Here is a 17,061-nt window from a genome sequence, read left to right as displayed (position 1 = left end):
CCTATCAGAATAGTCGATTTGCAGGTATATCAGATAGTTTGGTAGCTTATCCTGAATTCGTTCCTATTCCATAAAACTGGATAAATTACAGAAAGTTTCTGTTTTTGTCAAGAACAGATTGCTGGACATCAATGAAATTTGTGAAAAACATCCCATTACATTTAGCTTTGTTTCTGGGGAGGACAATCCAGCTGATTGTATTACTCGTTGTCTGTCCTACAAGCAGCTAATGAGAACAAATTACTTTTCAGGTCCTGAGTTCCTGAAGAATAACCTTAGGCCGGAGGCTAGTAGAGATGACACTTTAGTCTTTACTGTTCCTATCCCTGATATATCAAAAAGTCAATCCATTGAAGAGATTAATTCCTATGAAGCTAGTGTATTATTTGGGGAAACAGATGATCATTATGTGCAGACTTTGTGTAGAGTTTCAGATTTTCACAAACTTATCCTTACTTACAGAGCTGTGTTAACCTATGTTAATAAACTGAAACTTAAGATTAAATCCAAGCTTCCTGATAAGTTTGCAGATTTGAATGTTTATAATTCTGGACATAATTTTTTCGCAGATGCCAGTCGTCTCATATTGTTGAAGGACCAAAAGCATCATTTCCCGAAGTATTCAAGTATTTTGATTCCAGCAAACGTTTACTTAAAGATTTACCCAAGATCATTGGACAACTTAACCTTTATATTGATAAGGAAGGGCTCTTGCGAGTACGTAGCAAACTGACAAATTAAATTAAGGATGACAGGAGATTACAGGTTTTCCATCTTACTTTCTAAAGATAGTAGACTAACTAAGTTAATTATTGAGAATTATCATGAGAGATTTGCGCATGCAGGATGCTATTCCCTGCTATCTGAAATTAGAAAAACCTTCTGGATACCCTGGTATTTTTCAACTGTCAAAAAGGTTTTGAAAACCTGTGTAACCTGTAGACGTTTCAATGAGAGAACCATTAAGGTAAACCAAAATTCCTATCGTGATTTTAGGGTAAATCCCCCGGAAATCCCTTATAGAGCCATATTTGTTGACTATATGGGTCCATTCTTTGTACGTTCAAATAACCAGAAGATTAAAGTTTGGCTGTTGTGTATCACGTGTACATGGAGTAGGGCCATAAATTTAAAACTGTGTATGAATATGACCGTCAACGAATATCTAAGAGCGTTTCAACTTCATTGTTTTGAATATGGTATGCCAGAATTGTGCATTTCGGATATGGGCACCCAGCTAGTTCGTGCTAATGTTATCCTTGATTTTTTGTTTTTTGAAGGATCCGGAGGTTAATTCATATTTTGAAGAGAATGGTATAAAACCTATTCAGTTTCATCAGTTCTTTAAAGGAAATAGCGCTTTAGGGTCTATGGTGGAAAGTTGTGTAAAGTTGACAAAGAAACTAATATATGGAGCAATTCGAAATAATGTGTTGGAGATTAGAGACTTTGAATTTCTGATAGGGCAAACAATACATATTGTTAATAGGAGACCCATTGCTTTTAAGGAGGCCTTGCGGGAAACTGACTTGGATACGACTATTCCTGAGCCAATAACTCCTGAAAGTTTATTAAAGGGATATGATTTAGTCTCTGTTAATGTTATTCCACCACTACAACAATCTCCTGACTTAGAATTAGATGATAACTTTTCACTTGACTTAACTGACAGAGTAAGAGATAACTTTGTGAAACTTCGTAAGGTTAGACAGAACTTGATAGAGATATACCATTCAGAATTTATCACTTCACTCTTACAGCAAGCCGTTGGTGTGAAAGATCGTTATAACACAGTCAAGCACTCTGGTATAATGAAGAATGATATTGTACTGATAAAGGAAACCCCCATTTAGTAAGGCCGCCCAATATCCTATGGCAATTGTTTTCGAGGAAAATTGACCAATGAATTAGGAGAAGAAGTTACTGGAGCGGTCTTATGTAAAGGAAAAACTCGGGAAATAACTAAGAGACATGTGTCTAATTTAATTTTTCTTTTAAGGTCTAAGAAGGGTGCATGACGAGGTCCGGGATGAAACTACAGATTCGGAGTCTCCTAAGCGTAATCTACCTAGGAGAAAAGCTGCAAAAAACAGCATTCAGAGAACTCGTCATATCTTAAATGATGAAATCGGATATTAGCATGTGTTTTTTCCTGTATTTGATGTGGTTGGTGTTTGGCTTATTTAATTTATGCATTCAATCATATTCAGTTTTATATATGATTGAATGTTTTTTGGGGGAGTGTAGAAAATAAGATATAATATATCTTAAGTTTCGTATATATATATTTTTTTCCTAATGTAAAAAGATCTCTTCTTCATTAATTCTTTTAAGTACGTAGTAACCACTGGTAACGAAGCAGTTGTGTGCTAACAAATTGAGATTTAAACTTCCCCGCTAGTTTCGTCGTTTAACAACTCGTTTAATTCATTCAAGAACCTCGAGTAACCTAAAACTAAATTTTTCTTCGGGGTTTATTTGGTTAACATTCGGCAGTTGTTTCCCCACCCACCGACAGCTCACCACTCTCCTTACCATGGCTCGTGTTTGGTTTAAGTGCTGGACTGATAAGGAACTTTACAGAGACTTTTGTTATGGATCGTATTCTATGCTAACAATGGAACGGATAAGGATTATCTACATTTCTGAACCACGGAGCGACAGCGGGTAGCATTGGTTCTCCGCCCTTTACCAGCTATTCCCAGCACTCTACATTCTCTGGTCTGTGTGAAGATCTATTAACGACGGGGAACTCTTCAGACTTCAAGACGTTTGATTACTTTTGAGGTTGGTCTCAATTTTTGTTGGCACACATCAATTGAGTTGTTAAAGTAATTTTTCTTGACGTCCGTATCACTAGTCCCTTAAAATCAAATCTCTTAACTTATGTATGTGTATTTTACTGCCATTGTTGAATTGTTAGAGATCTTTTTATATTTTAGCTTTGTGTATTTCATGACTGCATATTCTCGTCAGGGTTTAATCCATAAAGATTGATTTAACCGAAATTTAGTCTAGAGGAGTTATGTGGTCGGAATCTGTGTTGATAGGGTTGTCTATATATATATATATATATATATATATATATATATATATATATATATATATATATATATATATGGTCTCGTTATATTTATGGTAGTACATTTTTTTTGAATAGGTTAGGTTGTGAGAGATTCAAGACGAGGGGGACATGGGGTCCAGTGCCAAGGACACCGCATCTGGGTGGCATCATTAATTTTTCAATAGTGATATTATTGACACTGTTGTGATAATAGTAAATAATGTGTTTAAATTTTTGCTGCTCTATTAATTGTCTCCTGGAGGTTTGTTATACCTAGTTACTCCTGTTTTGAATAACTACTTGAAAAAATAGAAATTAAGAATAAAATTAAAATGACAGTTAAAACTTCAGAAGTATTAAAAAAAACGGAACAAGAGGTGAAAAAAACAGCACCTTGTCATATGGAAAGTTGAACACCACGGTGGGTAAAAAGCAAAGAAAACAAAAATCATTTAGGCCAAGTACAGTTGAACAGAGAAAGTGTGCGAGTTCAGTTTGGGTGCTAACTGCTTAAGAGATTCAAGAATAGGCAGTTCGTAAGAGTTTTTAATATTGGTGTTAAAAATAAGAGAATGGTTTCTGATATGGTTCTAAGTTTTAACTGTAATTTAAATTTTATTTTATTTTAATTTCTATTATTTTAAGCAGTTGTTCTCCATGTGCTTTAATTTGTTTTTTATTGTTCTTTTGTATCCATGAAGATGTTATATGTTGGCGAATAAATGTTATCTTAATTGATAACTTGCTGTATATATATATATATATATATATATATATATATATATATATATATATATATAATCAGGCATTGACTGAAGGAAACAGGACAATCTACATAGTTCTTTATTCCAACGTTTCGTAATAACATTTATTACATCTTCTGGGAATCTGTCAATTAATTAAAATAATAAAATTATAAAACAATCTTAAATTTACTAAAAATTTAAAAATCGTAAAAAGACTAAAATTTACTAAAATATACAATTACTGAAAATTATTATTTAAAAGCTGGAACCGCCAACCAACCTTAAGTTAAGAGAGAGGAAGACTAAATGATAGGAGACAACAAAAGAGGAGACACGTTAACTGAGGTACAGTTGGATGGAGGAGGTTTGGGTATTCAACTGGGGAACCAGCTGCTTAATGAGTAACGACTCTAAAATGGGTAGTTCTTGGGGGCTTGGTGTTTGCCCTTTGATGCAAAAATCGTCTCTTTCGATTTGTGTTTTGCAGTTTTTTGCATGGTTCCTGATATTTGAATGTTCAGGGTTGGAGAGCCTACTTCCTGTTCGGAAACTTATTCCACGATGAGAATTGATTCTGACCTTCAGTAACCTCTTCGTAGATCCCACGTAAGTCCCAGAGTTACACATTGGGCAAGTATATTTATATACTACATTTGAGGTCAAGAAGGGACTCAATCGATCTTTATATTTAAAGAAAGACCCAATTGTGAATGGATTTTTTGGTATTAGTTTAATACTGACTGCACCATAATGAACTCGATTCTGTTTTCAGCAATTTTAACCGGTCTCATTTCACAACATTTTTAGTATTAGCAGTGCCGGACACTGCCTTTGTTTTTTATGGTAAACTTTTTAAACAAACAGACGGTGTAGCCATGGGCTCTCCTTAGGGCCCGACATTCGCTAACATCTTCATGTCCTCCCTGGAGGAGCGCATGCTTGATGATTGTCCTCTCAGATTTTACCCTATTTTTGACGTGAGGTATGTGGATGACACATTCGCATTATTCAAGAGAAACTCTGATATCGACTCTTTCTTAGCGTATGTTAATTCCCAACATAACAATATTAAGTTTACGGTCGAAGAGAGGAAAATAGTCAACTGGCTTACGTAGATGTACTCGTTACACGAGAGAATGGTTCTTTTAACACTTCTGTTTTTAGGAAGAAAACTTTTACAGGTCTGGGATCTAATTATTACAGATCAAGTTTTTATAATTTTAAGCTCAATTCATTGTCAACTCTTATACATAGGGCATTTTTTATTACATCAAACTGGCATTCCCTCAATCAAGAAATAAATTACCTATTGGAATATTTTAAAAATAATTGCTTCCCTCAAAAGCTATTTTATAAGAGGCTTGGGAATTTTCTTAATAAGCAGTTTTTTAACAATACGTAAACATTTGTCACGGTACCAAAGTTAGTCATTTATGCAAAATTTCCATTTTTACATGATGACTCCTTCAGAACAAGGTTTACCCAGATTATGGAAAAACATTATGGTGCAGTCAGTATTAAACTAATACCAAAAAATCCATTAACAATTGGGTCTTTCTTTAAATATAAAGATCGATTGAGTCCCTTCTTGACCTCAAATGTAGTATATAAATATACTTGGCCAAAGTGTAACTCTGGGACTTACGTGGGATCTACGAAGAGGTTACTGAAGGTCAGACTCGATTCTCATCGTGGAATAAGTTTCTGAACAGGAACATTCAAATATCAGGAACCATGCAACAATCTGCAAAACACAAATCGAAAGAGACGATTTTTGAATCAAAGGGCAAACACCAAACCCCCAAGAACTACCCATTTTAGAGTCGTTACTCATTAAGCAGCTGGTTCCCCAGTTGAATACCCAAACCTTTTCCATCCAACTGTACCTTAGTTAACGTGTCTCCTCTTTTGTTGTCTCCTATCATTCAGTCTTCCTCTCTCTTAACTTAAGGTTGGTTGGCGGTTCCAGCTTTTAAATAATAATTTTCTGTAATTGTATATTTTAGTAAATTCTAGTTTTTTTACGATTTTTTTAATTTTTAGTAAATTTAAGATTGTTTTATAATTTTATTATTTTAATTAATTGACAGATTCCCAGAAGATGTAATAAATGTTATTACGAACTTTGGAATAAAGAACTATGTAGATTCCTGTTTTCCATCAGTCAACGCCTGATTTGATGTTTATTCCTTGGCCGTCACCTGCCTGCCCCTTGGTTTTAACTTATATATTGCTATATTCTATTACTATATACTTTATATATATAATATATATAGTAGTTATATATGTATATATATATGTATGTATGTATGTATGTATGTATTGTATGTATGTATGTTATATTTATACACACACACGCACACACACACATATATATATATATATTATATATATATATATATATATAGATATATATATATATACTTATACATATATATGATGCGAATCGGAGTAAATAAATGGTATACATCCGTATTCGGTATAACAAGCGATGCATTATGGATTCACGCAATCAAATTGGATTACATGTCAGGCACTAGTTCGTAATTGTTGCTGTTCTCAAGGGAAAGTTGTTGATAACGTTGCATAATTTCCTTTCCTGGTACACAGCGGTGTGCTTGTGCGTGGGCGCTTGTGTGTGTGTTTCAAGATACCACCCATTCGGCATCCTCACGGGCAGTGCTCTCAGAAATGCTTTCAGAAAAATGCTTTCTCCATATGCCGAAGCTGACCTGGATATGGGATATAGAAGTAATTGTTTTTCAAAAGCGTTTTCGAAGTCTTCTGAAAAAAAAAAAACACACACACACAGACACAGACACACCGAACTCCGACATCCTGGGATCGCATCGCGACGTTTTGATGTCGAGAATTGACGCCATAGCAGATTAATTTTTCATAACCTGTCAAAAGTGTTGACGGGAACGCAAATTGACACAGATGAGTTTTTACACTTGTATTTTGACATATTGACTTGCAGAGTAAATTGACAGTGACAGTATAATAAAAAACAAAGTTTTTTTTATGGCTATTGATGGCATGCAATCTTTGAGTGGCATTGATATGCGTTGTATATAAAACAATCGAGCCTGTTCGGCTTGACTGCCCTCGGCATTTGTCACGTCAGATGATAACCAGTTCATCAGTAGGCATCACTAAAGGTTCTTTGCAGCTCCCTTCGGCCTCTAGCTGCAACCCCTTTCATTTCTTTTACTGTACCTCCATTCATATACTCTTTCTTCAATCTTACTTTCTACCTTCTCCTAACAATTGATTCATAGTGCAACTGAAAGGTTTTCCTCCTGTTGCATCTTTCAAACCTTCTTACAGTAAATTTCCCTTTCAGCCCTGAATGACCAGTGCTTGGTCTTTTGCCTAATCCTATATTCTATCAGTTGCCTTAGTGTGTAATTATGTTTCAGTTTAGTTACACACATTATTACAGAACGTGTATTGTATGTTATGCATTCTCAGTAAGAGAAACAGATACTAGCCATGAAACTTAATAGCTATGTTTGGAGTAGTTTCTATATGAAGTCTGGTAAACCATTCCTGGGAATGCCACTAGTTCTGAAACAAAAGTTTGGGTCGATAATAGAAGCTGTTGTTCTTGGTACAGGCGGAATAAGCGACTCTTTGTACATCCGGAATGGTTCTGTCTGAGAGTGTATCGCGGATAGTTGTAATTATCATCTCTGTTGTTCAAGTTTCACCTTGAGCATCGATAAGTTCAAAGGCTTTTAGTGGTCGAGTAGTATTTGAATCGATTTTCTTCGTTTGAACAGAAATTTGGACAACTGAGCATCTTTTCTATGTTTGTTAAAGTTCGTAAATTCTGCAAGGCAATTCTGTTTATTGCATAATTGGACAACTTGCGTTTCTGATTGGGCACAAATAATCATCAGTCTCAGGTTGCTGTTACTGCGCTTTCCTGCTGTAGAGACCAGTTATAATAACTTTGTAATTAACGCCAGGTTTCATCCAGTCCTGTTGACATCTGCATCACTCATACACAAACCCCGTAAGCAATAACAGAGTTGGCCAAATTGTTCGAATTGCATCAAGTTGCGTCTCTTTTTTGATTGCTCATTGGTAGTCAAATTTATAAGCATCATGGAAAGCTTTGCTTTATTAGTAAGCTCTTCTAGTCCTTCTCATCATTTGATGTTTAGTTAATTTTTGTCCGTAGTCTGTTAAACTCAACCTCACAACATATAGATGTTGTACAACATGTAGATGTTATTATTATTATTATTATTATTATTATTATTATTATTATTATTATTATTATTATTATTATTATTATTATTATTATTATTATTATTATTATTATTATTATTATTATTATTATTATTATTATTATTATTATACAGAAAATTAACCCTATTCATATGGAACAGATCGAAAAGGGCCATTGACTTGAAATTCAAGTTTCCGAAGAATATGGTCTTCATTTGAAAGACAATACAGGAGACTATAAACAATATAGAAAGATCAGTTAGTAGGAAACAAAGATACTAGATTAACATATTGATATTTTTTTCTAAATAAATAGATAAGTATTTTAATACATGAATAAAAAGGTAATAAATAAAAAGTTATTAGATTATTAAATGAACATGAAAATAAATGTTCAGCGAATTGCGAAAATTCATGAATTGTTTACTGCTAGATCCTAGAGTTCGTTGGATTGAATTCGTTGAGCGTGAAAGTGTCTGCAAAGAGCAAACCTTGTCACGTGTGCGCATTCGAAGAAAAAATTATAGCGAGACATGCAACTGCTGCAAGGGGCTTTGCTTATTGCTTTGGCCGTTCAGCAGCTGCGTAAAATGTACAGCGTTTTAGCAGATTGCGGTATTATGATTATTATTACGATGATGATGTTCAAAATGAGAATCCATACAAGTAGCTCAAGCATAAAAGACCTTTAATTTGTAAAGTGAGTTCCCACTGAATAGAATAAATATGTGAAATGGAGAAAATGGAGAAGAAATCATACATACAAATGGGGCGATAGATACACATATAAATATATAACCAGCTGGTGTGCAGGAGTTTGAATGTAAAGTAGGAATTTTTGAGTGAAGTAGTCTTCATCAGTAATGCTCCCCGGAAGTCCATTTCTAAGTTTGACAGCCAAGGAAATGAAAGACTTCTGTTACGGGCGGGTGTTTGATGAATTACAAGGGTCTCTTTGTTAACGAGGCCCAATGCAACGGCCATAATCACTTTGAACAAGTCTGGACTCCAATTCATTTCCCAAGGTCTTCTCTGATGACGTCAGTTGGTGCCAAATGACCGTCACATGTACCTTATTGTTTTTATTTTTTTATGTTGTCAGGAAGCTTTTTTTTTTTAATATTTGTATTTGTTTTGTCTTTAGATCGATGGTACTTTTTCCACGATATAACGCATTAATAAGGACGGTGTAATGCCTATTAAGTGATGGAATCAGAAATATGTATTTTTTATGTTAATCACCACCGCAGTTTGTTTCGTAAACCTTATTGTTTTTTGCTTCATGAAAATATTCTTAGTTGTTGGTTCTTGTGAGCAGATGTTACAGTGTTCTTTAGTGTATTTGTTCGCATCAGGTTATGTATATGTATATACACACACACACACACACACACACACATATATATATATATGTGTGTGTGTGTGTGTGTGTCTATCATATATATATATATATATATATATATATATATATATGTATATGTATATATATATACAAAGTATATACGTATGTAGGATTTATTTATTTATTTATTTATTCATTCATTCATTCATTAATTAAGTAACATATTTTCGTATGCATGCATGAGTGCGTCTGCGCCAGCACGCAGCACAGTTAGCGTTAGAAGTTATATAAATATTAATATACATTTAAAAAGAGAAGTAACAGCTACGACGAAAGACTTGTTAATAAATATGCTACTCCCTTTTATAGACGTTCCTTCGCAGATATACTTCCTGTTAAGAACTGTGGTGATAACAGCGCACATAAATGGGAGTTACTATTTTGGTCACTGGGTTGTACGTATACTACGTTCGTGAAAGGATTTTTATGTAGACACATTAAGTTATAAAGTAAAATATTTGTGCATCGGCCGGGAATCGAACCCGGGCCTCCCGCGTGGCAGGCGAGAATTCTACCACTGAACCACCGATGCCTGGATATGTAGTGTAATATTGTGTAATTTATAAGATATAACAATTTTACAGGAACTTGATAATATGACGCTAACATTGGAAATTCAACAAAGATCACTATTAAGAAGTAGCGGAATGTGAGTAAAATTAAGACAGGCAATTTAGTTTACACATTGACCTGACCTGACCTGACCCAACCTATTCTTACTTCCTGATCTAAGATGCCTTGGCTCGACTGGGATTTCTTGGATATTTGAATAATCTAATCAGTATTTTTTTTTTTTTTTTTTTTTTTTACATACTTAACCTAACTGCTGGTGCCTCAGCCCCTTGGCATGGACCCGAAAGTATTGCCATAAGTATCCATGCCTAGTCGGATGTCCTTTTCAAATATTAAAAGGTGACCGGAAGCTCAACATGTATAGGAATGTGGTGGATTATTGAGGTTAGGCCAAAGACCAAGCACTGGGACCTATGAGGTCTTTCAACCTTGGAAAGGAAATTGAGAGTAGGTAGGTTTGATAAGGGTAACGGAGAAAGCCTCACAGTTGCACTATGAAATAACTGATAAGAGAGGGTGGATAGCAAGATGGAAGAAAGATAATATGAACGGAGGTACAGTAAAATAAATGAAAGGGGTTGCGGCTAGGGGCTAAAGGGACGCTGCAAAGAACTTTAGGTGATGCCTACAGTGCACCCCCCGTGAGGTGCACTGGCGCCCCTACCCCTTTACGGGACTTAACTTGTATTAGACCCTAATTTTATTTTCCAAAAGCTTTTTTGCATCAAGTGTTAGATGGTTTTTTTTTTTTTACGTTTTATATGTGTGTATGTCAGGCTTCTTTTCACTCACTTGACTTTAAGTGTCAAATTATTTCTACAAGCTTTGCGAGAGTGTCAGATTTATCTTCATAGGTATTACATAAAAGTGACAATTTTCTTCTCACAAAGTTTACAGATAGAAACGTCAGTTTTATTCATATTAAATTTTGTTTTGCAAGATTTACATCGGTCAATTTTTTTCCCGGCCTTGCATGCATAGATGTCATATTCATTTTCACAACCTTTGCAGGCAGAAGCGTCAATTTTTTTTACACTTTAGCTTGACGTGTATAAGTGTCCAACTTATTCCAAACATAACAATCTCACAAGTAGTATATGGTTTCGTCGTATAGCATCGGTGGTTCAGTGGTAGAATTCTCGCCTGCCACGCGGGAGGCCCGGGTTCGATTCCCGGCCGATGCATTGCAACATTTTGCTGGATTGTTGTTGGCCCATAGGTTTGCATCACAGTAGTAATAGTCTTTCTCACTTGTCAAGATATTGTAAACAGTTATCAGAACTGAAAGAGGAAAAAACGTCATATAGAAACGATATATGTTCTGTAATATTAGTTTACATTGGTGTGCAAAGACATCATAGATACTTTCATATTCATCTAAGATTTTGACATTTAAAACAATTTTACCCTGAAAGTGCATAGTATACATTAGGTGAATAGTCATAAGGAAGAATGGATTCTGCATAGTGAATAATTTGGTCTGTGCTTTATATCAAAGGACAGTTTGAAAAGAAAGAACTCATTTCCCAGGTTGAATTGGATACATTTCATACACACAATATTACCAAAGGTACTTTGTAAAAGATTTGTCCTCATCGAAAAGTCCATAGTGTTGAATCATGTGGAAAGCACAGCGTTTGCCATCAGCTGTTCTTAGCCCTTACGAACACTATTATTTTGGTTGAGTCTCATTGAAAGCATAGCAATTTTCATGTCCGTTTATAAGCTCTATTAAGGTTCAGGACATGTTTGGAAACATATATATCTTGTGTGGAAAAGGTCATTTGGCCTGTACCTCTGCCATTTGCTTAGTTAAAGATGAAGGCAGAAAGCCACTTGTAATGGAAATGATTGCCCTCAGTGCGTCTCTACAACAGCCCCTCCCTCTCTGAAGTTATTATATAGGTGGCCTCTGTCTAACATTATAGACTCGTGAGAGGTGGGAAATTATTATACAGATGATGGACTCTGAAATTATATACATGGCCGCTGTCTGAAATTATTATATTTATGGCCTCTGTCTGAAATTATTATATTGAGGGCCTCTGTCTGAAATTATTATATTGATGGCCTCTGTCTGAAATTATTATATAGATGGCCTCTGTCTGAAACTATTATATTGGTGGCCTCTGTCTGAAATGATTATATTGCTGGCCTCTGACTGAAATTATTATATTGATGGCCTCTGTCTGAAATTATTAATTATTATATTGGTGGCCTCTGTCTGGAATTATTATATTGATGGCCTCTGTCTGAAACTATTATATTGGTGGCCTCTGTCTGAAACTATTATATAGATGGCCTCTGTCTGAAATTATTATATTGATGGCCTCTGTCTGAAATTATTGTATAGATAGCCTCTGTCTGAAATTATTATATTGATGGCCTCTGTCTGAAACTATTATATAGATGGCCTCTGTCTGAAATTATTGTATTGATGGCCTCTGTCTGAAATTATTGTATAGATAGCCTCTGTCTGAAATTATTATATTGATAGGCTATGTCTGAAATTGTCATATTGATGTTCTCTGTCTGAAATTATTGTATAGATGGCCTCTGTCTGAAATTATTATATTGATGGCCTCTGTCTGAAAGTATTATATAGATGGCCTCTGTCTGAAACTATTATATAGATGGCCTCTGTCTGAAACTATTATATAGATGGCCTCTGTCTGAAATTGTCATATTGATGGCCTCTGTCTGAAATTATTATGTAGATGGCCTCTGTCTGAAACTATTATATAGATGGACTCTGTCTGAAACTATTATATAGATGGCCTCTGTCTGAACTTATTATGTAGATGGCCTCTGTCTGAAACTATTATATAGATGGCCTCTCTCTGAAACTATTATATTGATGGCCTCTGTCTGAAATTATTATATTGATGGCCTCTGTCTGAAATTATTATATTGATGGCCTCTGTCTGAAATTATTATATTGATGGCCTCTGCCTGAAATTATTATATTGATGGCCTCTGTCTGAAATTATTATATTGATGGCCTCTGCCTGAAATTATTATATTGATGGCCTCTGTCTGAAACTATTATACAGATGGCCTCTGTCTGAAACTATTATATAGATGGCCTCTGTCTGAAATTATTATATTGATGGCCTCTGTCTGAAATTATTGTATAGATAGCCTCTGTCTGAAATTATTATATTGATAGGCTATGTCTGAAATTGTCATATTGATGTTCTCTGTCTGAAATTATTGTATAGATGGCCTCTGTCTGAAATTATTATATTGATGGCCTCTGTCTGAAAGTATTATATAGATGGCCTCTTGTCTGAAACTATTATATAGATGGCCTCTGTCTGAAACTATTATATAGATGGCCTCTGTCTGAAATTGTCATATTGATGGCCTCTTGTCTGAAATTATTATGTAGATGGCCTCTGTCTGAAACTATTATATAGATGGCCTCTGTCTGAAACTATTATATAGATGGCCTCTGTCTGAACTTATTATGTAGAGAGAGAGAGATCCTTTGACATGGTCGTAAGTAATGTAAATAGCAATTTTATTCCACCGTCGTAGGCTCCTCTCTGTAGTAAGGTAATGCAATTATATTCCTATTAAATTTTCTAAAAGGATAATACTGGCAAAGGTGAGACCTTGTGTAAATTTCTTGAGTTGGGAGAGTGTCTTTGTAAATTCGACAGATGAAAGTCATTCCCAGGAAGGTAGGTACTCCCGTTAATTAACTGTTGGTTTTGAAGTCAGAATTCGTTGGTGAGTTTAAAAGTTTGTTTTAGTTCTTTGGAAATCTTATGTGAAGTTACGGTATGTATGTTATTTTATTTAGAACTCTCTCTCTCTCTCTCTCTCTCTCTCTCCTCTCTCTCTCTCTCTCTCTCTCTCGTGAAAGCTGAACCACTTTCTTATGTCCTAACCCAGCCCTTCACTTCATGGGTATTAAGGCACTTCTATTCCACAATACCAAACAATTCCTACATCAGGCACTCACCTATTTTGAGGCACTATATATATCTTTATCCTAAGCCATTGTCCAGCTTTTACTGGTTTTCACTGACCGTGAGAGAGAGAGAGAGAGAGAGAGAGAGAGAGAGAGAGAGGCTCATCTACCATAAACAGGGCGCTGAGAACTCCCTGGGGAAGGACTCCAAGATTCTTACAACCCCATTTAGCGCCTCAGCGGCGTGGTCGGTATAGGGTTGGCGTGCCACCTCGTTGGTCGCGGGCTCGATACTTGAGGTGTGGGAGATGTGTATTTCTGAAGATAGAAGTGCATTCGGAAGTCACGTAAAGCCGTTGGTCCCGTTGCTGAATAACCACTGGTTCCATGCCATGTAAAAGCACCATACAAACAAACAGACAAACCCATTTAGGCGTTCCTCTGCCCTGGGATATGATGCAGCAGTAGGAACCAAGCCATTAACACTATCTAGGATAGCAGGTATCAGGTATGTATGTAATGCATATGTGAATTTATGTATATATATATATATATATATGTATGTATGTATGTATGTATATATATATATATATATATATATATATATATATATATATATATATACACACACATTTGTCGTACACTTTTTGAGTACGCTTGTTACTACAAAGCCTTGGATCCAAATGCAATATGAAGTAATTCTCATGTCCATAGCAGGATTCGAACTCGAATCCAGATTATCAGAACGAGGTAACGTTGCCGACCAGATCATGTTTGTATGTAAGTATGTATGTATATATAGCAGGTATACATTCACACACAATCACCTACGTTATCGTCCATAAAAATTTTCTTTGCTTGGGTTTATCGGTAACAAACTCGTTTTATTCACGTCTGCCGTTATTGCAACAGAAGTATAACCTGTCAAAATAACAGACGTATAAACTGGCACAACATTTCGGGCAATTTATGCTTTGCAGAGGTTGTGAAATTGTGGTATTCAATTCTGCCGTAATTTTGTGCCTCCGTGTGCCCAACAAGAATGGTCGAACAACCAAGTTAAGCTGATTAGAGAGTGCCATGGGAAAGGCCCGCATTGTTTATCAGGATTTTTCTCATTCTGATAAAGGCGCTTGTCATTATGTGGGGATTTTTATACAGACTCGTGGATTACGTTTTCAACTGAGCTCAGGGTTTCCGTTTATGTCGATATCTAGTTTTAGGGAGATTCGATGCTCTTGCTTTCGGTAGGTGGCGTTGCTAGCAAGCATACTTGGCTGGTAAAGTTTTAAGTCTTTATATTTGTGTGTATGTATAATCTGTTGCTCAGAGCTTCTTTGTTTTGTAAGATATTTGTAGAATGGTGACAAAGCTGTGATTATGTATTTTAATCAGATACAGGCATCTTAGTAGTATAATTTAAATCATTTGTTTCGTTATTTAGGAACTGATTATTATATTCTTGGCGTCAGAAATATCTTTATGAGAGGCTATTACAGATGCTGTCTTGCAAATGGATTCATTTACTTTTCAACTTGACTAGAGGTTGGATTAGATTAAATAGGATTAGATTAAATTGGCCTTATGCCAGCATGGATCATTGCTTGAAGTCACCCCGTAAGTGTGGTAAGGTATTCCAAAGAGTAAGAAGCCGAGTTTGGACCTCTCGATTGGACAAACCAAGTATATTCCCTAACTTTATATGCATAATTTGCTCTTGTTATCTCGGTAAGACTGATTATCAAGATGAGTGTTATCACCGTGATAACAGCATTGCTGTTTTCATAACAAAATATGCAACAGTATGATTAACCGTTATGAATAGAATAGCTAGCAACCCCCCTCCCCCACCTCCCAAATAGGCCTGTTTATACCAAAAGTCCATACGATGAATACGTTAATAACTCTCACCCATTAACAAAATGAGGCCAGTTTGTATCTCAAGTCGGTAATTTATTCAACTTCGGCGAATATTCACCCTCGCTGAGATCTCTTATGGCTCACTTGAGCACTCCAGGTGCTATCATTTTTCATCTTCAGGGTACAGATAAAATTCCCAAAGACACTCGAGGTATTTAGAGCTATTTAGAACCTGGTTAGAGCACCCTAAATTCTCCTTTACTTACCCAATCGACTAACATACCCAATGAGGCCAGGATTGAGAGAGAGAGGAGAGAGAGAGAGAGAGAGAGAGAGAGAGAGAGAGAGAGAGAGAGACCCTTCCCCATCTGCCCTTTATCTGTTTACATGTAGGCTTGGCTAGCTCTGTCGTTTTTCACTGTTGAACAGCTCAAAAAGAAAAAAAAAGAAGAGAGAGAGAGAGAGAGATACGCGTTTCCATTATTGGGAGATGTAGGACTAGGTCTGCGTTGCCATCTTTCTTTTCTGGATAGGTTTAGGAGGCGGAAAACGTATTGCTACAGAACTAAATTGGGTTGCCGGAGGAGCTGTTTGTAAAATAAAGAAAGAAAGAAAAAAAAAAGCGTTTTAGGAAATGGTGTTGAGTAGCATTTTTATATTTTCATTACTGATCTAAGATTGGCAAATTGATTGATTTTTCGAAAATTCTGCAAATGGCGGTTATCGTTCATATTTGACGCAAGCGAGTTCCATTACAATTGTGTGCACGCGCGCGCCTTTTTAGTGTGAAGGCTGGAAGCCTTTTTCTTGATATTGCTGAGTAATTGTTTCGGTTTCCTCTCTTTCCTAGGCCAGGAAAGGTATTGAAATTACTGAAGAATGATAACATATATTAAATTATCTTGTCATTTCCCAAAGATAATTTTTTAAAGTTGAACCGCAGTATGTTTTAGATGTATACTGAAATTTATGGTTGGAGTTTGCGAAAAACAGAAATTTTATGCCACGATGAATATTTGCATGTACTTCACGCATCCATTGACAAGCAGAAAGCATGTCGCTGGGCGCCTGTGTTGCATCTGTGAGAGTTGAGTTACCCTTATAAAAAAGAAAATGGAAGAGTTTCTCAAGAAGGGGAAGGGGGGTTACTATAAAATGCCGATGTTCAAATTACGGAAAATTTAAAACTGAAGTAAAAACTAACTTCATTATCTCTGCGCTACAAAATCAATTACCATTTATATACACACACACACAC

The 17,061-nt window shown here is 35.7% G+C and overlaps 1 long non-coding RNA gene and 2 other non-coding genes across 3 annotated transcripts in view; 2 read left to right on the top strand and 1 right to left on the bottom strand.

The window, feature by feature from the left end:
* LOC135203801 (uncharacterized) overlaps positions 1-17,061 on the top strand; it is a 1,058,044-nt gene that overhangs the window by 295,190 nt on the left and 745,793 nt on the right. The gene's annotated exons all lie outside the window — the stretch shown is intronic.
* Positions 9,913-9,983, bottom strand: Trnag-gcc (transfer RNA glycine (anticodon GCC)). Its single transcript has one exon. It is a non-coding gene; the product is annotated as a tRNA-Gly (tRNA).
* On the top strand, positions 11,138-11,208 carry Trnag-gcc (transfer RNA glycine (anticodon GCC)). Its single transcript has one exon. It is a non-coding gene; the product is annotated as a tRNA-Gly (tRNA).

The sequence above is a fragment of the Macrobrachium nipponense genome, chromosome 24 (assembly GCF_015104395.2).
Source record: "Macrobrachium nipponense isolate FS-2020 chromosome 24, ASM1510439v2, whole genome shotgun sequence".
NCBI lineage: Eukaryota > Metazoa > Arthropoda > Malacostraca > Decapoda > Palaemonidae > Macrobrachium > Macrobrachium nipponense.
The sequence above is the reverse complement of the archived record's forward strand: the minus strand, read 5'-3'. Positions and strand labels throughout refer to the sequence as shown.